The sequence below is a fragment of the Budorcas taxicolor genome, chromosome X (genome assembly GCF_023091745.1).
Source record: "Budorcas taxicolor isolate Tak-1 chromosome X, Takin1.1, whole genome shotgun sequence".
Taxonomy (NCBI): domain Eukaryota; kingdom Metazoa; phylum Chordata; class Mammalia; order Artiodactyla; family Bovidae; genus Budorcas; species Budorcas taxicolor.
This window is the reverse complement of record NC_068935.1, coordinates 90,076,031-90,102,760: the sequence shown is the minus strand read 5'-3', so window position 1 is coordinate 90,102,760 and position 26,730 is coordinate 90,076,031. Positions and strand designations below refer to the sequence as shown.

Sequence of the window (26,730 nt, the reverse complement as noted above, 5' to 3'; positions counted from 1 at the left end):
TTGTTGTTTTCTGTCAAGCATAAACAAGAATCAGCCATAGGTACACCCATGCAGGCGAGTTCCTTACCACTGAGCCACTAAGGAAGCCCACGTCAAACCTAGACAGCTTAGTATAGAGCAGACACACCACTTTGCTGACAAAGGTCCATAGAGTCAAAACTATGGCTTTTTCAGTAGTCATGTACAGATGTGTGAGTTCGATCATTAAGAAGGCTGAGTGACAAAGAATTGACACTTTCGGTTTGTGGTGCTGGAGAAGACACTTGACAATCCCTCGGACAGCAAGGATATCAAAACAGCCAACCCTAAAGGAAACCAACTGAATATTCACTGGCAGGACCGATGCTGAAGCTGAATCTCTAATACTTTGGCCACCTGATGGGAAGAGCTGACTCACAGGAAAAGACCCTGATGTTGGTGATCAGGATGGGAAGCATAAAGCAGGTTAGGCCCTGGTGACTGCTGAACAGGTTGTACAAGCACAATCTCTCCCCCAGGGAACCAGTGCTCAGTTAGCGGAACTTTTGGCTCTGAACCGAGCTCTAGAGTTAAGCAAAGGGCAGCAAGCAAATATCTACACTGATTCTAAGTATGCTTATTTGACTTTACATGCTCATGTTGCAATATGGAAAGAACGAGAGTTTAAAAGGGCAACAAGAGAACGTATTAAGCATTTTAGAGAGATCCAGAGACTTTTAACGAATATATATTGTCCTAAAGAATTAGCTGTTATGCATTGCAAAGGGCACAGCAGGGATGGGAGTAAAGTAGCTGAAGGTAATCAGCTGGGTGACTGTCAAGCCAAAAAAGCTGCACTTTAGGAAACCCCTTCACTGCAGATACCTTTGATCTGGACACGTCTTGTGGAACAGGAAAACCCACAATATACTGAGGAAGAATTTAAAAGATATGAGAAAAAAGGAGCAAAGGTTACCTATAAAGGATGGCTACAGGCCGAGGATGGACGATTAATAATTCCTGAAAATACTCAATGGAAATTTCTTAAGGGTTTACATCAGAGTTTTCGTTGAGGTGTAGAGAGTACTTCAGGTCAGTTCAGTTCAGTTCAGGCACTCAGTCGTGTCTGACTCTTTGCCACCCCATGCATTGCAGCATGCCAGGCCTTCCTGTCCAGCACCAACTACCGGAGTTTACCCAAACTCATGTCCATCGAGTCGCTGATGCCATCCAGCCATTTCATCCTCTGTCGTCCCCTTCTCCTCCTGCCCCCAATCCCTCCCAGCATCAGGGTCTTTTCCAATTAGTCAACTCTTCACATGAGGTGTCTAAAGAATTGGAGTTTTGCTTCAGCATCAGTCCTTCCAATGAACACCCAGGACTGATCTCCTTTAGATGGATTGGTGGGATCTCCTTGCAGTTCAAGGGACTCTCAAGAGTCTTCTCCAACAACACAGTTCAAAAGCATCAAATCTTCAGTGCTCAGCTTTCTTCACAGTCCAACTTTCACATCCATACATGACCACTGGAAAAACCATAGCCTTGACTAGACAGACCTTTGTTGGCAAAGTAATGTCTATGCTTTTGAATATGCTATCTAAGTTGGTCATAACTGTTTTTCCAAGGATTAAGCGTCTTTTACTTTTGAAAGACTGTTGCTGAAGGAAAAGATGCTGGGATTCTTGGCCTCCAGAGGAGAAGAATTCAATCCGTGGCCAGAGACAAGGCTTGATCACTCAGAGCTTTTGTGTAATAAAGTTTTGTTAAGCTATAAAGGAGATAGAAAAAGCATCTGGCATAGGCATCTAAAGGGGGCAGAAAGAGTACCCCCCTGCTAGAGGAAAAGAACAGAATGGGAAAGACTAGAGATCTCTTCAAGACAATTAGAGATACCAAGGGAACATTTCATGCAAAGATGGGCTCGATAAAGGACAGAAATGGTATGGACCTAACAGAAGCAGAAGACATTAAGAAGAGGTGGCAAGAATGCACAGAAGAACTGTACAAAAAAGATCTTCATGACCCAGATAACCACGATGGTGTGATCACTCATCTAGAACCAGACATCCTGGAATGTGAAGTCAAGTGGGCCTTAGAAAGCATCACTATGAACAAAGCTAGTGGAGGTGATGGAATTCCAGTGGAGCTGTTTCAAATCCTGAAAGATGATGCTGTGAAAGTGCTGCACTCAATATGCCAGCAAATTTGGAAAACTCAGCAGTGGCCACAGGACTGGAAAAGGTCAGTTTTCATTCCAATCCCAAAGAAAGGCATTGCCAAAGAATGCTCAAACTACCATACAATTGCACTCATCTCACATGCTAGTAAAGTAATGCTCAAAATTCTCCAAGCCAAGCTTCAGCAATACATGAACTGTGAACTTCCTGATGTTCAAGCTGGTTTTAGAAAAGGCAGAGGAACCAGAGATCAAATTGCCAACATCTGCTGGATCATGGAAAAAGCAAGAGAGTTCCAGAAAAACATCTATTTCTGCTTTCTTGACTATGCCAAAGCCTTTGACTGTGTGGATCACAATAAACTGTGGAAAATTCTGAGAGAGATGGGAATACCAGACCACCTGACCTGCCTCTTGAGAAATCTGTATGCAGGTCAGGAAGCAACAGTTAGAACTGGACATGGAACAACAGACTGGTTCCAAATAGGAAAAGGAGTACATGAGGCTGTATATTGTCACCCTGCCTATTTAACTTATATGCAGAGTACATCCTGAGAAATGCTGGACTGGAAGAAACACAAGCTGGAATCAAGATTGCTGGGAGAAATATCAAGAACCTCAGATATGCAGATGACACCACCCTTATGGCAGAAAGTAACGAGGAACTAAAAGGCCTCTTGATGAAAGTGAAAGAGGAGAGTGAAAAAGTTCCCTTCAAGCTCAACATTCGGAAAACGAAGATCATGGCATCCGGTCCCATCACTTCATGGGAAATAGACGGGGAAACAGTGCAAACAGTGTCAGACTTTATTTTTTGGGGCTCCAAAATCACTGCAGATGGTGACTGCAGCCATGAAATTAAAAGACGCTTACTCCTTGGAAGGAAAGTTATGACCAACTTAGACAGCATATTCAAAAGCAGAGCCATTACTTTGCCGACTGAGGTCCATCTAGTTAAGGCTATGGTTTTTCCTGTGGTCATGTATGGATGTGAGAGTTGGACTGTGAAGAATGCTGAGCGCCGAAGAATTGGTGTTTTTGAACTGTGGTGTTGGAGAAGACTCTTGAGAATCCCTTGGAGTGCAAGGAGATCCAACCAATCCATTTTGAAGGAGATCATCCCTGGGATTTCTTTAGAAGGAATGATGCTAAAGCTGAAACTCCAGTACTTTGGCCACCTCATGCAAAGAATTGATGGACGTGAGTCTGAGTGAACTCCAGGAGTTGGTGATGGGCAGGGAGGCCTGGCGTGCTGCGATTCATGGGGTCGCAAAGAGTTGGACACGACTGAGCGACTGAACTGAACTGAACTGAACTGAACTGAATTGAGCAGTCTGTTACTGAAAGAAAGGAGTCTTAAAACTCAGAATGGCAACAGGCCGGTCATCCATAAGATGTATTTTGGGATAATCTTGGCACCAGAGGATTCATCCCTGGCCAGAGAAACCATTGACTTGAATCTTATAGAAGGGCAGATTACCATACAAACAGTTTCATTTCCATAGATTAGGGGAACAATGTCTGAGTATAACAGACTGGTTTGTGAAGTAGGTTCTGAGCCATTAGGCGGAAGGGACTTGAAGACAGAGTTTGGGGTAATTGCACAGTACACTAACATAACTTAAGACAAGCATTTCCACAAGAAAAATGCATTGGTTAACTCAAGGTTTGAAGATAGTTAACTTCAGGTGAAACCAGGTGTCATTATGGCAACACAGTATTTTAGGAGAAACCTCCTTTAAAATTTGTAATCTGTTGCTGCTGCTGCTAAGTCGCTTCAGTCGTGTCCAACTCTGTCCGACCACAGAGATGGCAGCCCACCAGGTTCCTCTATCCCTAGGATTCTCCAGGCAAGAACACTGGAGTGGGTTGCCATTTCCTTCTCCAATGCATGAAAGGGAAAAGTGCAAGCGAAGTCGTTCAGTGGTGTCCGACTCTTAGCGACTCCATGGACTGCAGCCTGCCAGGCTCCTCCGCCCATGGGATTTTCCAGGCAAGAGTACTGGAGTGGCTTGCCATTGCCTTCTCCATTGAAATTTGTATCCATTCAGCTCATTTCAGTCACTCAGTCGTGTCCGACTCTTTGCAACCCCATGAATCGCAGCACGCCAGGCCTCCCTGTCCATCTCCAACTCCTGGAGTTCACTCAGACTCACGTCCATCGAGTCAGCGATGCCATCCAGCCATCTCATCCTCTGTCGTCCCCTTCACCTCCTGCCCCCAGTCCCTCCCAGCATCAGAGTCTTTTCCAATGAGTCAACTCCTTGCATGAGGTGGCCAAAGTATTGGAGTTTCAGCTTGAGCATTATTCCTTCCAAAGAAATCCCAGGGCTGATCTCCTTCAGAATGGACTGGTTGGATCTCCTTGCAGTCCCAGGGACTCTCAAGAGTCTTCTCCAACACCACAGTTCAAAAGCACCAATTCTTTGGCGCTCAGCCTTCTTCACAGTCCAACTCTCATATCCATACATGACTACTTGTATAGAGAAGGAAAAAAATATTGGGAGTTTGTTTCCTTCTGCCGCTTACGAGAGATAAAAAATGCCTGACGCTTGCAGCCTATTTCTTCCGTTTGGAGACCCCTGGCATTCCTGCCTGTTACCCTCTCTATTTCATGGCTGCAGTCACCATCTGCAGTGATTTTGGAGCCCCAAAAATAAAGTCTGACACTGTTTCCACTATTTCCCCATTTATTTGCCATGAAGTGATGCGACCAGATGCCACGATCTTCGTTTTCTGAATGTTGAGCTTTAAGCCAACTTTTTCACTCTCCTCTTTCACTTTCATCAAGAGGCTTTTTAGCTCCTCTTACTGCCATAAGGGTGGTGTCATCTGCATATCTGAGGTTTTTGATATTTCTCCTGGCAATCTTGATTCCACCTTGTGCTTCCTTCAGCCCAGCGTTTCTCATGATGCACTCTGCATATGAGTTAAATACGCAGGGTGACAATATGCAGCCTTGATGTACTCCTTTTCCTATTTGCAACCAGACTGTTGTTCCATGTCCAGTTCTAACTGTTGCTTCTTGACCTGCATATAGGTTTCTCAAGAGAGTACTTACCTGATGGCTTCTCATTTGTTTGAAGGTAAAAATGTAATGAAAATGTAAAGTACATTATGAAAAGATCGTAGGTTTTTCAGAAAAATAACCCAAAGACTGAAAGCTAGTAAAATCTGGATTACAATGAAGTTGAAAATATCCCAGAGAAGACTGGGAAATTGATTTTACTCATACGCCAAAAGCTAATGGATATTCTTGCTTACACATTTGGGTGGATACTTTTCCTGGATTGATTGAGGCTTTTCCCTGTCGCAGTGAACTGGCTAAGGAGGTTATAAGGATTTTAATCTATGAATTATCCCCAGGTTTGGGCTGCCATGGAGGCTTCAGAGTGACAATGGCTCTGCCTTTAAAGCAGCTCTAACTCGGGGGATGTCTAAAGCTCTAGGAATAGAATATCACTTACACTGTTCCTGGAGACCCCAAGCCTCAGGAAAGGTTGAAACAGCTAGCGACATTATCAAAAGACATCTGTGCAAATTAACTCAAGAGACACAGGACAATTGGATTAAAGTTCTACCCATAGCTTTAATGAGGGCTGGGACTGCTCCCCAAAACGAGGGGCTGTCCCCCTTTGAATGTATTTATGGAAGGCCTTTCTTATGCACAGAGATTTTTATACACCCTGAAGCCTTAGAATTAACTAATCATGTAACTCAGCTCTCAGCTTTTCAACAGGCATTAACGGAAGTCTGGCAGGTGACTCCTGACCCAGCCTCTGAGTCAAGCAAGCCTCCATTTCAGCCAGGAACTGAGGTCCTGAAAAAAACATTGGGATCTGGGGGCCAATCCCTCGAACCCCTCTGGGAAGGCCCTTACCAGCTCTTCTTTCTTCTCCCACAGCTGTCAAAGTGCCAGGAATTGATTTGTTGGTGCATCACACTCGAGTATAAGAGGTGGCACCCTGACCAGAACTAAGTGACGTCATTTTGTGTCTTTACTTTCTATGCTCTCACTTTGTACTTTTCAGATGGGGCTGGTAATCTGTGTGAGCCTACTTCTGCTGACTCCAAAAATCCTGAGTCTGCCGTTTGATCCTCAAGACACTGCCTTCCTGTCCTGGGCTCACTCCTATGCTGCATTCCACAATCGGTCTAACTGCTGGGTCTGCAGAGTGCTCCCTACTTCATCAGTGGAAAGCTTCCTGCCGGGGTCCAGCCCCGGGGGATCCAGGGTAATTCGAAGCGGGGATGGAGTCAGCGTCCTAGGAATTAATTGCTTAATTAAAGATAAGGAGGGAGATTAGAAAGAAATAGTGTAGTAGGAAAATACTAGTGGAGAAAAAGAGGCTGCATAACTTGGTTTACGTGGAATACCAATAAAACTCCAAGACAAGCAGTTTGCACCACCTACATAGGCCACAGGCATCTTTCCGTCCTCCCAAAGGAGAGGACACACTGAGGCCTCCCCGGTCAGACCTTAGAAGCCCAGGCAAAATTAGCAGGCTTGGCAAGTATCTACGCTCCAGATGAGAATTCAGCCAGAAGGGGAAAGAAAGGTTAGTGACCTTTTTCACAACACTTGCAGGCTTAGCTGACCTTCCATCAGGACCTCTCTTCTCCCCTACAGCCCCCTACCTACTGTACCAAAAATCATACTTCTGACTTCAGTGTGCTGATTGGGTTTTCACCTGGCAGGGATACCAACACAACTTTTTATGCTGAAACCTCAAGATACCTGAAGAGAATGAGTTTTAAGAAAGTCCATCTTTCAATTATAATAGAAAAACTGCCTATGTAACATTGAAGATACAACAAATTAAAATACTAATAAAATGTTATTTGGAAATTATCTAGAATGTCACACTTCAGTGAAAAAAAATTTAGTATGTGGTCTATTGCCCTTCAGGTTGAATCTGCATTTAAGAAAATTAGGAGATGGGCGAGGTAATGTCTTCCTGATATTGTATTTGTTGTTCTGTTTATCATTATATTATGTCTATGGTTATGCTACGTTCCAGAATGATGAGGGTGTTCCACTAATGTCTGTCACGGCAAATACGTGTTTAGAGCTTGACATGCACTAGGAACTGTTCTCTGTGATGTGTGCATGTTGACATGACTCCCCACGGGCTTTCATGCACTAGGGAGAAACTGTGTTCAGTCCATAGGCAGATCCATTGCAGGGTTTCATGCGGATGAACATGTTGATCTGCCTTCTGACCCACAGTAGACTAGACACTGCACTGTATTCCAGACTGGGAGTCAGAGACCACACCTGTCTGTTTCTTCTGGCCTGGGCACCAATCTGACTCAGCTCTTGCCAGCTAGGTGACTTTGTGCAAATTCATTCACCCATTAACGTCTGTGTGTCTCTGCTCCTCAACTGCAGAAAGGGATGATAGCATTAAAACTGCTCACCGTACAGTGTTGCTATGAGTACTCAAAGATTTCTGAGTACACATGGAGTATATATGTACGTTGTGTACTTACGGAGAGCTAAGCACAATCCAGAAGGGTGAGCTTTTCTTCTTGTCTCTCTTCACTTCCGTTTCTGCTTGTACTCATATCCCCCTGTCCCTGACCCCATGCTTTTACCTCCCCAATCCCAACTGATCTGTGTCATCTCTGTTCTGTGCCCCTGTCTTCAGACTCTCCATCCCAAAACACAGCTGAACATCTCCTCAGGATTTACCTCGGAAAATATCCATATCATCACCCATGGATTAAACAATCATGAGTATTAGTGGAAGAAAGAAGAAACACAAAAAATCTGGAAATGTGAAAACTACACAAGATATGAAGCATTCATGATGATCATCTGACTATTCATGTTTTCATATCTTCATCAGTTTCAGATCTTCACAATTTGATTGAGAATTTGACTTGATAAAAATAATGGCAAAAAAGGCCATGTGATGAGGTTTCTTGGCCTTTTAATTTCCCTGGGCAATGCTTTTAAAGATGTATATACTCATGTTCTATAACTCTCCAGTGACCACTTGCTTTCCCGTCATGATGCAAATCCTAGGAAGAGGGCATTAGACGTCTAACTTCACATAGAATATTCACTAAAGTTTTTCATACGAGCATATAATGAAACCCAAATATTTCCTTTAAGCTTCACAATATCCCCATAAAAAGAGGGGGATACTCACTGTGCTAAAAAAAAAAAACCCTCCCTCATACCTCATTCACTCCATTCTTAAGGCCCCCAAAACCCTGAAATGATAGTGCAAGGTCCATGCGGTGTGTCAAAGCTGGTCTTGACATTGTGTCTCTGGAACAAATTCCAGGGAAATGTGGAACAGCAATAATATTACCAACAGTAATGACAACAGCTAGAATTGACTTGGAACACACCATATGGCACGTACTGTCCTGACAATTTCCCATGACTTAACATGGTCAGTGGTCTACAGTGCCCCATGAAGTAGTTAAAGTTACTCGAAGCTAGTGTTTCCATGTGGCTAAAAGAGGAATGAAGCACAGAGGCGCTACATAACCTGTTTAGTGTCGCCCAGCAGTAAGGGAGCCACAGGTCTGGACGCGCTGTGGAAAACTCTGGGTGTTCTGCATTTATTCAGTCAAGGGTAAGATCCAACGGCTACAGCAAAATATGTAGAATAACAGCTACCACATAACACAAATGGATCCTACATCATTGAAATGCACACTAAATAGAAATCTGATTTCTTCAGAAATCTTTCAAATGGAGGCTTGACAAGACTGGCATCAGGATGTTTTGCAGAAACGACGGTCTACAAACAAGAGCCTCCTCAGAACAGCAGACAGCATGTCAGTGAGTCTCCTAGACTGGAGGTCTTGGGTTTGTGCATCAGAGAAGGCAGGAAACCCCTGTCACATGCTCTCAATGGAGACAGTGCCTGGCAGTGGGAAAAATAAGACCATGCCTCTGCTCTGGTAGTGCCTAGACAAGTTGTCCATGTCAATCAGAACTGAGGAATTCTTTTAAAAAGTGCAGATTCCATGATCTACACTCAGTGAGTCTCACTCAGTGTGGCTACAACAGCGCCCTAGAATCTGTGAGATTTCACTATACTTGGGAAACTCTCAGGGACTTTATTAAACCCCTTTGGTAGTGAGACTGTCAGCAAAATAAGGAAAATAGAGATCAAAACAGATATTAGAAAAAATATATAGATAATCAACAAAACCCAAAGCTGGCTCTTTCAAAAGGTCAATATGAATTCATAAGTTTCCACCCACAAGAATAAAAGAAAAAGATAACTAAAGACAAAACTTCCCAATATCAGGAAAGAAATAGGTTACAGATTCCACATTTCCTAATCCAATCATTTCATCAAGGTGAATTGGGCCAAATCCAAGCAATGTGATGAAACCACTCGTTTTCTTTCTCATTGTCCTCCAGCTTCCCCTTCCTGCCTCTCTCCTTTGCCCCAGTTCCTTTCTCCTTCTTAAGTCCTGCCCTCCATCAAGAGGAGCAATGTTATGAGGCATGAGCATGATTCCCATGCCTCATAATCCCATGATGATAACTGATGTCTCCTGCTTGGCTGACATTCAGCGTGGATGCTATCATCCCTCTAGCTGGTACACTGAAGCTCTCTGTCTCTCATGATGGACCAGAAGGTTTCACTCTACTTTCAAGTATAGGTAGGAGAGAAGGTGCAGGGCACATGCTGGAGCCTTGAGTCCTTCATCTAAGAAATGCAGAAGACCACAAACTGTGGGAGAAACAGAAATAGCAGCACCAGGCCCCTTTCAATGAGAGCTACGTGCCAAACCCAGCACATCACAGGATTGCTTGACCTTCAGGAGCACGCCAAGTAGATTTCCATGCCAGGACTGTTGCATTTATTGTTCCTTCTGCCTGGAATGCTCTCCCCTTAGGTAACCCCACATCCTGCTCCCTTACTTCCTCCAGATCTCTGCTTACTTGCCATCTTTCACGGAGTCTTTCCCTCATTATCTTGAATAAAATAATCACATCATACCTACATACACCTTTTCCCCTGATCTAACAATATCTTTCTTCATAGTGCCTGCCAACCTTGATTATTTACTGACCACCAAGTCTATGAAATGAGAGACTTGGTTGGGTTTGTCCTGTCCCAAAGTCCTCCAATAGTGTTCAGGTCTATGGCAGGTGCTCAGAAAACGTTTGCTGAAGGACAGTCTGGAGCCAGGCCCTTTACACACATTGCTAACATGCACCCTCCAAGATGGGCACTGGCCCCACTGTATTAATTATGATACAAACTGAGATTTCAGGACACAAGTGATACACTCAACAACACACAGTCAGCATGTCAGGTTCCAGGCTTCGGAATAATATCTGCCAACTTTCAAATCCTCAGTTCCTGGACAGGGACCTCATAGCCAAGAGCAAGAGGTTTTATATCTAACACAAAGACACCAGACAGCTCAGGTAGATACCCAGAGACACCAAAAAGAGCTCATTGAATCTCTGCACACAGAGCACACAACTCGAGTCTCAGACCCTCAAACACAACAGAGACCATAACCACACACAAAGACAAAGACCCTCCAATCAGACCAAAGTCTTCCAGACACAAACAAATGAGAGCTGCACAGATACTTCACATCTTGGACACTGACTCCCAAACCACTGGGACACTTAGGAATCTAATACAAAAGCCCCTAAAGAGAAAGACAGAAATTTAATAACTCAAGAACATCATATAATCTTAAGATAAAGTTTCCGGACAAATGAAAAACTTGCAACCTGTGCCTAGATCCCCAAGCAGCTGACAGTTTACACCTTTAGACTGACCCATCCTTAAAGCAGCACAGAGGCATCACAACTTCGGACCCAGAATCAAAAGGTCAGTGATCTCACATTCTGGGGTGCAGACGCCTACACAGAGATCTCACACCCAGGGACTGAAAAGCCAGCAAGCTCCAAAGATGCACATCCCGGTATACAGGCACACATCCTAGAGGCTTTGTACTATGGCTCACAAAATCCACTCAGATCAAATATACCATCACTCACAACCCCGCCCAAAGGCTCATGGAGATCAAATGTACCCAAACAGCACCCGTGTTATCACATGTAGCAATACACAATCCCAAGCTGCCGGATACAGGTTATTCTCCAAGGAAAGACACCAAGCTCAGGGACGTCTCCCTGGACATGAATTGCATGCATTTGTGTGAATGACCTTGCACTACAACACGATCCACACTGAGCCAGAGCTGAACAAGACTGAAACGCCGTCACCATGCACAGGCAGCGACTGCGTCAAACCTCGCCACTAGCCAGGGCAGCTTTTAGACCCCTTCTGAAAAAGCAATAAAACTCGGAGGAAAGTTGTATGCTCTGAAAAGTCGCGCAAGCCAACGCAGGCGCCTGCCTATACAGGCGCCTCTCGCCCTCAGTTTCAGTTCCTAGACCACAGTGCCAGCAATCACGCGGTGGCCAATCACTGCTCAGAACGCTTCCCTGACGCCAATATCCAATCCGACAGCCAGCTTCTTGCTCTGTAGTCGTCCCACCAACGAAGGGGTGGAGTTGAAAAAGAGACAAAGAAAGTTTCCGCTTAATACCTGTTTCCACTGGGATTCGAATGCAGTGGGAAGACGAAGAGGAGCGAATGGGGATGGACCCAGTGGCGCCATGAGTGCCCCCGCAGGGAACTGTGGTCCATGCCCGACGCGGTGTAAGGGGACCCTCTCTCTGTTGTCACACGCCCTCTCCCAATGGTACCTTTCAGAGTGGGTGGTCTTACCGCTACCCCTCAGTGGTACATCCCAGGACAGAACTGTTTCATCTCGCGCGCCCCTTGTTGGTGGGATTGGAGAATAGCAGATGTAGATGCCTGTGGACCATTCCAGGAGGATCCACAAAGGGCAGAAGGGCAAGGTTAGGGTGAAAACCCCACAGATGGCGGCAATTTTGGACTCAGAAAAAACTCTTCATAAACTGAAGATTACATCTCTATGGGGATCACTGTCGTAACAGAGAACATTGGAAGCATTTTATCTATGCTGAGCATTGTGCTTGTTTGTGCTTTCCTATTCAATGCAGAATAGGTCTCATGGGGGAAAGCCAGCCGCAGTCCCCCAAGGGGCAGGATAAATAAAGCTTCCGGCTGGGATCTGAAGTTCTGGCGTGGAAAAGCCCTGTGTCGGTGACTGACTGATATGTGGAAGAGACAACAGGACCTTCCATTCTGTTAGGACAGGGGTCAACTCCAAGGAGACCCAAGGACACCATCACGTAGGTGAGATAAAGACCATGGCTTGGTCACCATCTTGTTATCCCTGAAAATGTTCCCTAGCAGGATCCTCAGCCTGTCCAGCTATGCCTCTCTCAACAAGTTTAAATTTGTGTATTCATTCCATCATTCATTCATTCTCTCCAAAGTATGTGTCAAGCACAACGCTGTGTGTTAGCAATGAGAAAAATCAACCTTTTCCTCATGGAGCTTACATTCTGTTGGGATCACGTGGTCCCCAAATACAAGTAATTTATCAGGTGTTTGTAACTGACGTGATTAAACTTCAATCGGGATAGTGAAATAGAGAGAGGGGATGATATCTAGAAAGAGTGGTCAGGGAAATTCTAAGATTCTCATATTTGAGCAAAAGCCTAGAGGAGTTATGCCTATCCGGGAGAAAAGTATCCTAGACAGAGGTAAGGCCAGTGGAAAAACTGGGGAGTAGAACCCTGTGTAGTGCGTATGAAAACAGTGAGGAGGGCAATGTGACAGGCACAGCATGATGGAGGGAGAGCGAGGAGATTGGGTGACAGAAGTGATGAGGGCCAGGTCCCTTGGACCTTCTGGCCAATGAGAGGATTTTGACTTGAACCACAGGAGGCTTCTTGTCAGAGAAGTCCCCAGGCTTCTTTCCGAGGCCCAGATCGTACATGATCGTTGAGGAGCTCTTGGTTTATTTGAAGAAAAACCCTTCCTCACCCCTTCTGCAGCTGAGCATGCCTTTCCTGGAATCCCCTACACTCAAGGGGAATGCCTCCTACTGCTCCCAGTGAGCATTCATGTCAACCGATGATACCCTCAGGAGAGACAGGGCAAGGACCCTGTTGCCATTGAGTGAGGTCACATTGAGTCTTGCAAAGGCAAAGAGGGATGATATAACAGGCACAGCGATGGCAGGGAGAAAGACAAAGATAGAGCATTAGACAGGGACGGAGAGACTACTTCTGGCACCAAACTGTCCTCACTTAGTTAGCCCAAGCCCTGCTACTGGATGATGTACAGCACATTTTGTCTATAGGAGAAAAGAAGCCCTTCCCTCTAGGGAATGACTCAGTTGCCCATGGCCTGGGCCTTAATCATGCTCCCTTCATCCGCCATCAGGGGCCTCTGCCCTTCAAGACAAAGACAACTCCATTCCTGGGGAGGCTTATACTGTACACAGGGTCTCTCACAACCTATCCTGCCCAGACTGCCCTCCTGCTGATCTAACTGCCAATGACTCCTTTAATGGGGGAAAGAGAGGCAGGGATCTCTGTAATTGTAGTGGAACCTCATGCAAACTGGTGAATGGGAGATTTCTCCCCAGCTGCTTGGAGGCTCACCTCTGTACCTTCCCCCACCACGTCCCCAGGGAATGTGAAGATTACATTCCACACATCAGGTAAGAAGCTAGGTGTGTGATGGGGAGACACAGAGACATATCCTGACAGTGAGTCAGTCATAGGGTCCTTGCGGCCCTGTGCAAACGCCCCCCTCCCCCACTACCTGGTCAGGGTTGTGCTGAGTCTTCCCTGCCTCCTCCAAGAAGCCCAAGCTTACATCCAATGCCTCCCCTCCTCATGACCTGAGACCTTCCATCTGCACAGGGCCTTGGGCTCCCATCTGCTGATGGTGCCCTCCTTGTTGTGGGTTGGGCGGATGGACTGAGGGAGTGTGTGTACACAGTTTCTGTCACAGGGCGCCTATCAAGGGTGGTAGTCATATCAGCAAGGATTGTTCTTCACAGGCTTATTACCTGGGCTTCTGTGACCTGTGCATTATTATCCTCTCTGAGGCTGGGGCCCCAAGCTTTTATCTCTGTAGAGAGGCATGGTAGAAATCTTAGCAAATGTGACATCACAGGCCTACTTCTAAGACCCATGACAGTGCGGACCATCCAGCCTTCCTCTTAAAACTATTCTCATATGCAGATACATGAACAGCTGAGAGGCCCAACAAATAGTTGGACAAAGGCCCCCCAAATAGTTCTGAGATTTCATGCCCTGGGACAGAGATCTGCAAACAGTTCAGACTGCTCATCCTGGACACCAACCCAAAACAGCTCTAATAGGTCACATCTGAGGACACAGACGCACTCCAGCTCAGAAATTCCAACTGTGGCCTCGGATGAATTAGCATCCCTAAGAGAAACAGCATTGCTCACAGCCAGTTCTACAGGGTTAACTTGTAACCTCTGTGGCTCCTGAATGACACTGCATTCTGAAGGAATTCTGGGTGACAAACAGGAAGAGGCACACTGTGCTTTGGACAAACTGGCCCTTATTTCAGTCCCACGCCTACCTCAGGAAAAGGTTCAGTGTCCCCAGATTCTGGCAACTTCCCACATACACAAAAGCATGAAAATGATTAACTTGTGATATCTGATCTCTGTGTTTCAGTAGTCTCTTGCCAGCATTCATGCTAGACTTCATGTATTTCCTAGGCAAAAATCATATTGTCTTCACTGCTACTGCCTCAGAGCAGTGGTCTCAGAGCTAACGGAGGAGCTGTGTCCCGGGCTATAGTCCCCAGGAGGCCCCAAATCCAACTTAAACTCACAGCTCTTCTGTTGTATGGTTTTCTTTAAGTGGACACTACTCTGGCTAACAGCTCCCATTTACCTCAGAGGCTTCACACCCCTCCCCCAGAGCCTACAGTCTGCACCCTGGGACACAGAGGCCCCACATCTTTGTGTCTTTGGCTACTGAGTGGGCATTTGCACTGAGTCTCTGTTCAGTCAACCCCAAGGGAGAGAGGCCTCCAGTCTTGCAATTCCTGCAGCCTGCAGTCACCAGCATGTCATCCTGAGGAAGGCAGGTTCATTCCAGGAGTGTGGTGTGCCTTAGAGCTGAGGGGTTCTGAAATTGATTTCCCATGTCTGGGTCCTGAGAATGGCCCTAACCCCACCCTGGTCAACTCTGGTCATGGTAACTTTGTATCCTGCCCCATAGGAGGTTCAAAGTGAATGCCAGATCCACAGAAGAAGCTCCGGGGACCTGGTCCTCTCTATCTCAGCACCCACTCTGAACTACTGAATTCTGGAGAGAGGAGAGGTTTTCCCCTCACTGTGCCTATGACAACTTCTTTACATCCCTTTAATCACCTCTGTCATTTTCCAGAGTCCGTCTCCTGGTGACAGCTGCCTCAATTCCTCTCCCCAAATTCCCACTCCTCCCCTCCCCTTCCACCAGGCCTCCCCTCCCCACTCAGGGGCCTCTTTAGCCCCTCCCCCAGCCCTACTCACAAGGCCTCACCCCATTTGTGTCCTCTCACCCAGCACCCACGCTACCTCAGAAGATCCCCTCAAGACCCTGCCTGCTCCCTGCATTCTGCAGACACCTGTCTCCTGCCCACACACAGGTCTGTCATAAAGTCCCTGTGAGGGCTGAACTGAAAAATCTGTTCAGGATCCAGATAAAATTCAGACCCAGACCAGGAGCCCGGGGCAGTTCCTGGGGGGCTGGAAGGAAAGGGAGAGGGTCTCAGAGTCCTGCAGGGGTGAAAGGGTTTTCTTCAAGGGTCCTAGTGAAGATGAAGTAAAATGGCACCTTATAAGTGCTTATGCATACATGCCAGTTCAGTTCAGTTCAGTTCAGTTCAGTCACTCAGTCGTGTCCGACTCTTTGTGACCCCATGAATCACAGCACGCCAGGCCTCCCTGTCCATCACCATCTCCCGGAGTTCATTCAAATTCATGTCCATCGAGTCAGTGATGCCATCCAACCAACTCATCCTCTTTCGTCCCCTTCTCCTCCTGCCCCCAATCCCTCCCAGCATCAGAGTTTTTTCCAGTGAGTCAACTCTTTGCATGAGGTGGCCAAAGTACTGGAGTTTCAGCTTTAGCATCATTCCTTCCAAAGAAATCCCAGGGCTGATCTCCTTCAGAATGGACTGGTTGGATCTCCTTGCAGTCCAAGGGACTCTCAAGAGTCTTTTCCAACACCACAGTTCAAAAGCATCAATTCTTCAGCGCTCAGCCTTCTTCACAGTCCAACTCTCACATCCATACATGACTACTGGAAAAACCATAGCCTTGACTAGATGGACCTTAGTCGGCAAAGTAATGTCTCTGCTTTTGAATATGCTGTCTAGGTTGATCATAACTTTTCTTCCAAGGAGTAACAGGCCAAGTATGTGCCAATTCTCTTGAGTCATGACTACCAGGCTCCTCTGTCCATGGCATTCTCCAGGCAAGAATACTGGCATGGGTTGCCATTTCCTCCTCCAGGGGATCTTCCCGATCCAGGGATCAAACCCCCATTTCCTGCATCACCTGCACTGACAGGTGAATACTTTACCACTGAGCCACCTGGGTAGCCCCAACATTTGTTGAGAGTTAATCTAATATTATGTTCTCACTACACACATACACAGTCTAACATAAAACAAAACTAAAGGGACACAAGGAAAGTTTAGGAGGTGTTGGATATGTCTATTACTTTGATTGTGGTGATAATATTATCACTGTTTGCATATGTCCAAAGTCATCAAATTGTACACATTAAATATATACCATTTGCTGTATATCAGTTCTATTACAATAAAGATGTTTTAAAATGGAGAGCAGAAAAATGTTCTCCCCAAAATTTTACTTACATAAAATGAGAACATTTCTTGAAAAATACTGACGAGCAAAGTTCACTCAAAAAGTAATGAAGATGAATACCTTTATATCTATTAAGCAAGTTCATGCGTGTGCATGCTAAGTCACTTCCATCTTGTCTGACTCTTTGGGATCCTATGGACCATAGTCCGCAAGGCTCTTCTGTCCCTGGGATTCTCCAGGTAAGAATACTGGAGTGGGTTGCCAGGGCCTCCTCCAGGGGTTCTTTCTGACCCAGGGATTGAATCTGACTCTCTCATGCATTGGCAGGCAGGTTCTTCACCTCTAGCACCACCTGGGAAGTCCCAAGGAAGTTAATTCCTTTGTCTCATATTATGAGGCCATTGTTACCTGATAACACACAGCCATGTCATATTCCTTTTCCAGTTTTGAAGCAGTCATCTCTTCCATCTTTGGTTCTATCTTGCTTCTTGATCTGCATACAGGTTTCTCAGGAGACAGGTCGGGTAGTCTGGTACTCCGCTCTGTTTAAGAATTTTCTACAGTTTGTTGTGATCCACGCAGTCAGAGGTCTTAGCGTAGTCAATGACGCAGAAGTAGATGTTTTTCTCGAATTCCCCTTGCTTTCTCCACGATCTAACGAATGTTGACAATTTGATCTTTGGTTCCTCTGTCTCCTCGAAACCTAAGCTCTATATCTGGAAGTTCTTGCTTCATGCACTGTTGAAGCCTAGCTTGAAGGAATTTTCTAACCAGGAGGCTTCAGAAACTGGGGACAATCTAAGTGGAGAAGCTTAGGAAATTGGATGGTGTGAAGGAAGCCTGATAAGAGAGACAAGAAAAGGAAGCTCTACTTTCATTGTTGCTAGCAAAGTGGACAGGGGATAAACCATGCCTTCAAGTCCTTGTGTAGGAGGGTAGCATTATCTAGAAAGACACAGAAAGTTCTGTAACTGTAAGAGAAGGAGAGAGAGGGCAGGAAGAGGGAGACAGACACCCTGAGTGGATGTAAGAGACCAGTTAGAAGGGGTGTTGAGAATTAAATGGAGGGAGGCTTTGGACCAGAGCAGATGTGGTGGACATGGGTAAAAGTAGACACATTAGACATTTATGAAGATGGACAGAACTCAGCAAGAATTTGGACTTGAGGTGAGGGAGAGGGAATCGTAAACATGGTTAAGACCAAGTTTGTGTGTTCTAAGAGTATGAAACTGTCATGGAGAATCCTAGAAGTTGGCCAGGTCTGGGAAGAATTCCAAAATACGATTTTTATGTTTCTGAGCTCATGGTCTAGAAGGATACAATAACCAATATTTAAATACTTAAATGTTCCTTTTCCTTTCAAAAAAATTATTGAGGTATAATTTGTGTACAAATAAAAGCCAACACTTTAAAGCATTACAGTTTGTAGAGTTTTGACAAATGTATGCAGTGGTGTAAATGCTACCACAATAAAAATGTAGAAAATGGCCCATTGTTTGAAAAAGTTCCCTTGGGGTATTTGCCATCAGACTCCTTCTTCCACTCCTATACACTGGCAACCACAGATACATTTCTGTGCCTTTTCCAGAAATCCATTGACATGAAATCATATAATATGTAGCCTTCTGTGTCTGGTTTCTCACAGTTTTTGCACAGTTGAGACACATCCTTGCTGTTGCATGCATTAGTAGTTCTTTTTATTATTATTATTATTACCGTGTACTATTCCTTTGTACAGGTATACTCTTTTGCTTGTCTTTCATCTGTATACCAGTTATTGAATAGTTGGGTTGTTTCTACGTGTGGCTATTAGGAATACATGTGTGGAATATTTGAGTACAGGCCACTGTGTGAGCATGTTTTCATTTCTCTTGGGTAAAATTGTCTAGGAGTAGAATTGCTGGGTCATATAAGGCTTCCCAGGTGGTGCTAGTGGTAAAGAACCCACCTGCCAATGCAGGAGACTCAGGTAGGATCCCTGGGTCTGAAAGATCCCCTGGAGTAGGAAATGGCAACCCACTCCAGTATTCTTATCTGGAAAATTCCATGGACAGGGGTCCTGGCAGGTACAGTCCATTGGCCCCCAAAGAGTTGGATACAACTGAGTGACTGAACACACACACACACACACAGACACACAAACACACACACACACGTACATGGTAATTTACATATCTTAGACTCTAAACTGTATCCTCTGTAGACAACATACAGTTAGATCTCGTTTTTATTTTTTTTGAATGTTTTATATATATATATATTTTTTTATTTTACTGATCTTGTTTTTATTTTTAAACTGGTCTCTCAATGTCTGCCTTGTGGTCAAATAGTTTTATCTATTTACATTTAATGTTGATACAGACTTACATCTGCCAATATATTTTTCTGTCTCATGTTATTTTGTTCTATGGTCTTCATGTTACTGCTTTCTTTCGCATTAAATGGGTATTTTCTAGTGTAGCATTTTAAATTCTTTACTGATTTTTCCACTATTTTTAAGTTATTTCCTTAGCTATAGGCTACCATAAACAACTTCAGTCCAGTCGCTAAGTCGTGTCTGACTCTTTGTGACTCCGTGGCATGCAGCACAGCAGGGCTCCCTGTCCATCACCAACTCCCGGACGTTGCTCAAACTCATGTCCATCAAGTCGGTGAAAAAGCTACTCCGCTAGCTTTGTTCGTAGTGATGCTTCCTAAGGCCCACTTGACTTCACACTCCAGGATGTCTGACTCCAGGTGAGTGATCACACCATCGTGGTTATCTGGGTCATTAAGACCTATTTTTTGTATAGTTCTTCTGTGTATTCTAGCCACCTCTTCTTAATATCTTCTGCTTCTGTTAAGTCCATACCGTTTCTTTCCTTTTTTGTGCCCATATATGCATGAAATATTCCCTTGGTATCTCTAATTTTCTTGAAGATCTCTCTAGTCTTTCCCATTCTATTGTTTTCCTCTATTTATTTGCAGTGATCACTGAGGAAGGCTTTCTTATCTCTCCTTGCTGTTCCTTCAAACTCTGCATTCACATGGGTATATCTCTCCTTTTCTAAAGTAAGTTGTTTATTACTAATGCCACTAATAAACATCTTACTGTATCACAATCAGGTTGAAATTTATACTAATCCTAATGAGACATAGAAACCTTACTCCTATATTGCTCTATTCCAATTTCCATCTTTTCCTCATGTCACAAATAGTAGATCTATAAAGAGTACATCCCATTAATATACTCTTATCATTATTATATTATATAAAATGTTATGTCTATGAAAAGCTGATACAAGGCATAATATCAGGTATATATTTACAAAGTCCGTTCTGTTAACCTTCTTTGTCATGATTTCTGATACTTTGTATATGTTCGTGTGGATTTGACACCATCCTGGCTTGTTTCCTTACCTAATACAGCTTTGCTCCCAACCACCTCCTTTGTGCTGGTACTGCAAATATATTACATTCCATATGTTATTGGCCCAACAATAATTGGGCTTCTCTGGTGGCTCAGACAGTAAAGAATCTGCCTGCAATGCAGGAGACTCGGGTTTAGTCCCTTGGTCAGGAAGATCCCCTGGAGAAAGGAATGGCTTACCACTCCGGTATTCTTGCCTGGAGAATCCCAGAACCCCATGGACAGAGGAGCCTACAGAGGCGGGCTACAGTAATGTGGTTGCTAAGAGTCAGACACGACTGAGCAACTACCACATTCACAACAATAATTTATGTGATGTTGTTTTAGACAGTTGCTTTTTAAATACAGAAAAAAGGCATGAAATGTGAACTCATAAAGTATTTTTGTTTACATAATTACCTTTACCTGTGCTCTTTGTTTTTTCACATGGATTCTAATTAACATCTGAATTCACTTATTGCAGCCTGAAGGACTTCCTTTAGTTTTTTTCTTGTAAGCCAGTTCTACCAACAAATTCCCTGAGGTTTTTTGTTTTCTTCTTCTTTTTTTTTTTTTTTGTAATTTGGGAATGCCTTTATTTTGCTTTCATTTCTGTTTTTTAAAACCACTTTATTGTGGTATGTTTATTGTGACATGTAAACAGCTGTGTACACACCTGTGAAATCAACACCAGCTTCAATATACAAAATTCAACTGCATTTCTATACTAGTGGTGAATACTCCTAATAAGTAAGAAAATTCCAGTTATAATAGAATAAAAAGAACAATATACTTAGGAGTTAATTTAACCAAGGAGGTGTAAGATTTTTACACTGAAAATGACAAAACACAGTTGAAAGAAATTAATGAAAATTTAAACAAATGGTCACTGACTATCAATGGGCGCTAGAATTTACCCTAGAAATTTGCTGTCATTGTACACACGTCTCTGAGCATGTGGGAATATATCCTTAAGGCACATTCACAGCAGTGAGACTGCTGGATCAGAGACTTCCTTGGCTAAACAGACATCTCTATAGAGTGCCTACTATGTGCATGTGCCTGACGCTGTTCTAAACCCCAAGGAGGCATCACAGAATAGGACTGACACATGTCCCTCTTTCATGAAGGCAAATGCTGCTGAGGGTGAGGGCACGATGGAATGTAAATTCTAATGAGTGCTGCCACAGACCCCTGCAAAGGTGTTTTACCAGTTTACACTGGCCTCAGTGGAGCAAGGGAGTGAATGTGCCTTTACTGGCATCTTGGCACCATTTGTAGGGTGGGAAGTCTAGGCAGGAGGCTGGACTCCTTATGTCCAGTTCCCTAGAAGAGCTTCAAGTCCACAACTAGGAATGATCCACGTAGGGATTTTAGCGGATGTGGATACCCTAGGTGTCCATATCCTAGGTTGTGACATCACAAAGTGTATTTGACAAAGCAGGGGAGGTATCTGACCCTTTGGTGGCTCTGCACCCTGAGTGTGCCATCTCTGATCTGTGAACCAGGGATTGAGGGTGCTGAAACCTTGAGGGGTTTCCTATGTCTTGGGCTGTGAACTTTGGGGTTTGTAGGAGCCTGAGGTCTCTTTGTGGTGGCTGCATGGAACATTGTGAAAGAGCTGTATGCGTTCACCATACCAGTGCTCTGTGCAGTTGGTGTGATGGTGTCCTGTGGTGTGAGCTGTGTGATTGCAACTTCTGTGTCCAGGGTGTGAGGTCTCTGAGCTGTCAGGGTTTCCCCTTGGCAGCTTATGAAGTTGCTAAAATACATGTCGGCCTGTATTCAAATTTCATCTCAGCTCATTTCGTGTGTCTTACCTCACTTATCGAGTCTCCAGGAGTTTCAGTTTGGTGGATTGTTTGGTGTTGGGTGTGCAGTGCAGTGAGGTCTGCTAACTGCCGTTTCCTTGGTCTGTATCTGGCCGAGTGTATCATTGAAATTTGGGTTTTGTGACCCATAGTGTGAGGTCCCTGGAGTATTTGTGAGTCTGGATCCAGGCTCTGATGCTGCACAGCTGGCGGGAGACCAGGGTCCCAGAAGGCGGTTGCTCTTTAGTCCTGTGCTGCAGGGATTGAAACCCTGAGCCACTTGGGCTCTCGATTGAGATACTTTGTCACTTGCCAGGCTTCAGACATGAGGCATTTGTGACCTCCTGATGTCTCCATCTGTCTAGAAAGAAAGTGAGAGGTTGATTGATCTGAATTGACTGTGAACTCATCCACTGCTGCTTCCATCAACCAGGCTTCCTTGTCTAGACCGTTGAGGTATGGGGTTGCCTTCCTTGAGGCCCTCCGTGGGGGCCAGTTTCTTGCTACTCTTTTAAAGGTCTCCCTCAGTCACAGCGGTGGAAATGCCATTGTGGAGGACGAGTTTTTTCTGTGACTCTGACAAAATGCAGCAGGGACATCCTGCTGTTTCCTAATATATCCTCTGTGTGACATAAAGCTGCCCCTCTCTCCATAGGGCAGGTCGGCTGCCTGGAAATCCAGAGGCCCAAATCTCAAGAGCAGGCCAGCAACTGAGTCTCATGCAGGGTTTCTCAGGCTGTAGTCTTGAGCCTAAATTGTTTCATCCTCAGGAAGCCTCAGTCCCTGCTCTTAAGCTTTTTTAGCTGTTTGGATGAAGAAACCGCCTCTCTCACCCCTATTATGCAGGGTGATCCATTTCAGTTAAACTCTATTGATTACATGTGAATCACGGATCCAAGTACCTTCCTAGCCTGCCATCTACTGGCTAACATCTGAACAACAGGGCAACAGAACCAAGCCAAGATGACTTTTACTTTCTTCATCACAGTGGGGAAGCAGTGTGCTGAGAGACATCACCTCCCAAACAGAATCTCTAGCTGATGGTCTGTCTCTCTAGCTTTAGTCACCTCAAGTAAAATCTGTTCCCTGGCCTCAGAAGCCACATGAGATAACGAAGGAAACTTAAGGCAGTGGTGAGTTAAACAGAAATTTGGTGTGATATCTTTATTCATTTGGGCCAAGTGACCGCAGGGAATGAAATGGAGTGGGGTGATGCAGGAAATGACATGATGAGTTTATTGCCCCAGCCACCTCCCTGTCCCCAGATAGCCGACTTCAATAGGACTGGCTGGCCTTTGTGTATAGGCTATTAACATCATGTGTGTGGTATGAGACACTCGGTGGGCAAATCAGATAGCATGGCCAAATATTCATTTTTCAGAGTGGATGGAGGGAGAAGAAGAGAGAAAAGAATGATAAACCACAGGTTAGTTGTGAGACAGTTTCTAAAATCTCAGTATTTCTTCACAAGGTGTATGTAAGAAATCTTTTCTTTATCTGAGAACTGACTTTCTATGTGAAGAAGTATCATTGTGAGAGACTCCTTGTGACATGTGAAAAGTGGTTGAGAGTGAATTGGGTTAAGGTCATTTTCCAAATGTTTCACACCAAGTGCTTGTTTAAGGGCCATAGCAGTGGCCCTAAAGAACTCAACTAAGTGGTTGAAATACAGGTTTCAGTTACTGAAATGTGAAGAGGCTCTTTCTGAGATGTGTGTTCATCTTAGCCTGTGGTCACAGGCAACTCACATGATTTGAACCGTGTCTTCCTAATGTCTCTTGTTTCCTGCCCTTGAATGTGGTGGAGGCCACAGTTCCAGTTACTACAGTTCCTAAGTAACAGTCCTCTGAGAAAAGTAGCTCTCTTGAAAAGAGCAGTGCCTGGGAAGCTGATCTAAAGTTTTGATATATCCTGTGATGTAATTTTTGTTAGCTTCACCCAAGATATGATTATTCAAAGACTATGGAGAGATGCATCTACTTTAATAGCTACCATTGGATTTTTCAAATGTGCATACAGGAAGATCGGCTTGGTTTTCTTTCTTCTTATTTATTTATTTATTGTTGGCTGCAATGAGTCTTTGTTGCTGCATGAGGGCTTTCTCTAGTTGTGGAAAAGGAGGGCAACTCTCTAGTGGCGGTGCATGGGCATCTCACTGCAGAGACTTCTCTTGTTGCAGAGCATGAGCTGTAGGCTCGTGGGCTTCAGTAGTTGCAGCAGGCAGGTTCAGTAGTTGTGACATACAGGCTTAGTTGCCCTGCAGCGTGTGGAATCTTCTTGGAATAGGAATCAAACACCTTTCCATTGCATTGGCAGGTGGATTCTTTTTTTTTTAATCATTAGTTTAAGTGGGAATAATTACAATAATGTGATGTTTTTTGCCACACATCAACATGAATTTGCCACAGCTATACACATGTCCTCCCAATCCTGATCCCCTCTCCCACCTCCCTCCCCACCCCATCCCTCTGGGTTGTCCCAGAGCACTGGCTTTGGGTGCCCTGCTTCATGCATGGAACTTGCACTGTTCATCTGTTTTACATATAGCAATGTATATGTTTCAATGCTATTCTGTCAAATCATCCCACCCTTGCTTTCTCCCGCCAAGTGGAAAAGTCTGTTCTTTACGTCTGTCTCCTTTGCTGCCCTGCATGTACGAAAGTTGCTACCATCTTTCCAGATTCCATTATATGTGTTATAATATACAGTATTTGTCCTTTTCTTTATGACGTACCTCACTCTGTAAAACAGGCTCCAGGGTCATCCACCTCATTAGAAGTGATTCAAATGTGTTCCTTTTTATACTTGAGTAATATTCCATTGTATATATGTACCAAAACTTCCTTATCCATTCATCTACCAATGGACATCTAGGTTTCTTCCATGTCCTAGCTATTGTAAATAGTGCTGCAATGAACATTGGGGTACATGTATCTCTTTCAGTTCTGGTTTCCTCGGGATGTATGCCCAGCAGTGGGACTGCTGGGTCATATAGCAGTTCTATTCCCAGTTTTTTTTTAAGGAATCGCCACACTCTTCTCCATAGTAGCTGTACCAGTCTGCATTTCCAGCAAGAGTGGAAGAAGGTTCCCTTTTCTCCCCACCATCTCCAGCATTTGTTGTTTGTAGACAGTTTGATGATGGCCATTTTGACCTGTGTGAGCTAATCCCTCATTGTGGTTTGACTTGCATTTTTCTAAAACTGAGTGATGTTGAGCATCTTTTCATGTGTTTACTAGCTAACTGCATGTCTTTGGAGAAATGTCTGTTTAGGTCTTTTGTTCACTTTTTATTGGGTTTTTCATTTTCCTGATATTCAGCTGCATGAGCTCCTTATATATTTTGGAGATGAATTCTTTGTCAGTTGTTTCATTTGCTATTACTTCCCCCCATTCTGAGGGCTGCCTTTTCACCTTGCTTATAGTTTCCTTCATTGTGCAAAAGCTTTAAAGTTTAATTAGGTCCCACTTGTTTACTTTTGTTTTTATTTCCATTACTCTATGTGCTGTGTCTTAGAGGATCTTACTGTGATTTATGTCAGAGAGTGTCCTGCCTATGTTTTTCTCTTAAGAGTTTTATAGTTTCTAGTTTTACATTTAGGTCTTTAATCCATTTTCAGTTTATATTTCTATATGGTGTTAGAAAATGTTCCAGTTTCATTCTTTTACATGTAGTTGACCAGTTTTCCTAGCATCATGTGTTGAACATACTGTTTTCTCTGTTGTATATTTGTCCCTCCTTTGTCAAATATAACGTGTGCACAGGTGCATGGATTTATCTCTGGGCTTTCTATTTTGTTCCATTGATTGATATTCCTGTCTTTGTGCCAGTACTATACTCTCTTGATGACTGTAGCTTTGTAGTACATTCTGAGGTCAGGAAGGTTGATTCCTCCAGTTCCATTCTTATTTCTCAAGATTGCTTTCAGTTCTGGGTCTTTTAAGTTTCTGTACAAATTGTGAAATTATTTGTTCTAGTTCTGTGAAAAATACCATTGGTAGTTTGATTGGGATTCTGTTGAATCTATAGATTGCTTTGGGTAGTAGAGTCATTTTCACTATATTGATTCCTCCAATCCAAGAAAATGGTACTATTTTCTCCATCTGTTTGTGTGATCTTAGATTTCTTTCGGAGAAGGCAATGGCAACCCACTCCAGTACTCTTGCCTGGAAAATCCCCTGGGCAGAGGAGCCTGGTAGGCTGCAGTCCATGGGGTCACTAAGAGTCGGACACCACTGAGTGACTTCACTTTCACTTTTCACGCATTGGAGAAGGAAATGGCAACCCACTCCAGTGTTCTTGCCTGGAGAATCCCAGGGACGGGGGAGCCTGGTGGGCTGCTGTCTATGGGGTCGCACAGAGTCGGCCACGACTGAAGTGACTTAGCAGCAGCAGCAGCAGCAGCAGCAGCAGCAGCAGATTTCTTTCATCAGTTCTTTATTGTTTTCTATATACAGGTCTTTTGTTTCTATAGGTAAATTTATTCTTAAGTATTTTATTCTTTTCATTGCAATGGTGAGTGGGATCGTTTCCTTAATTTCTCTTTCTGATTTTTCATTATTAGTGTACAGGAATGCAAGGGATTTCTGTGTATTAATTTTATATGGCAGCCAGATTCTTAACCACTGGACCACCTGGGAAGT

The 26,730-nt window shown here is 44.3% G+C and overlaps 1 protein-coding gene across 1 annotated transcript in view; it reads right to left on the bottom strand.

The window, feature by feature from the left end:
- The window catches only part of LOC128070560 (P antigen family member 3-like), a 78,962-nt gene that overhangs the window by 8,327 nt on the left and 43,905 nt on the right, over positions 1-26,730 (bottom strand). The window lies entirely within an intron of this gene.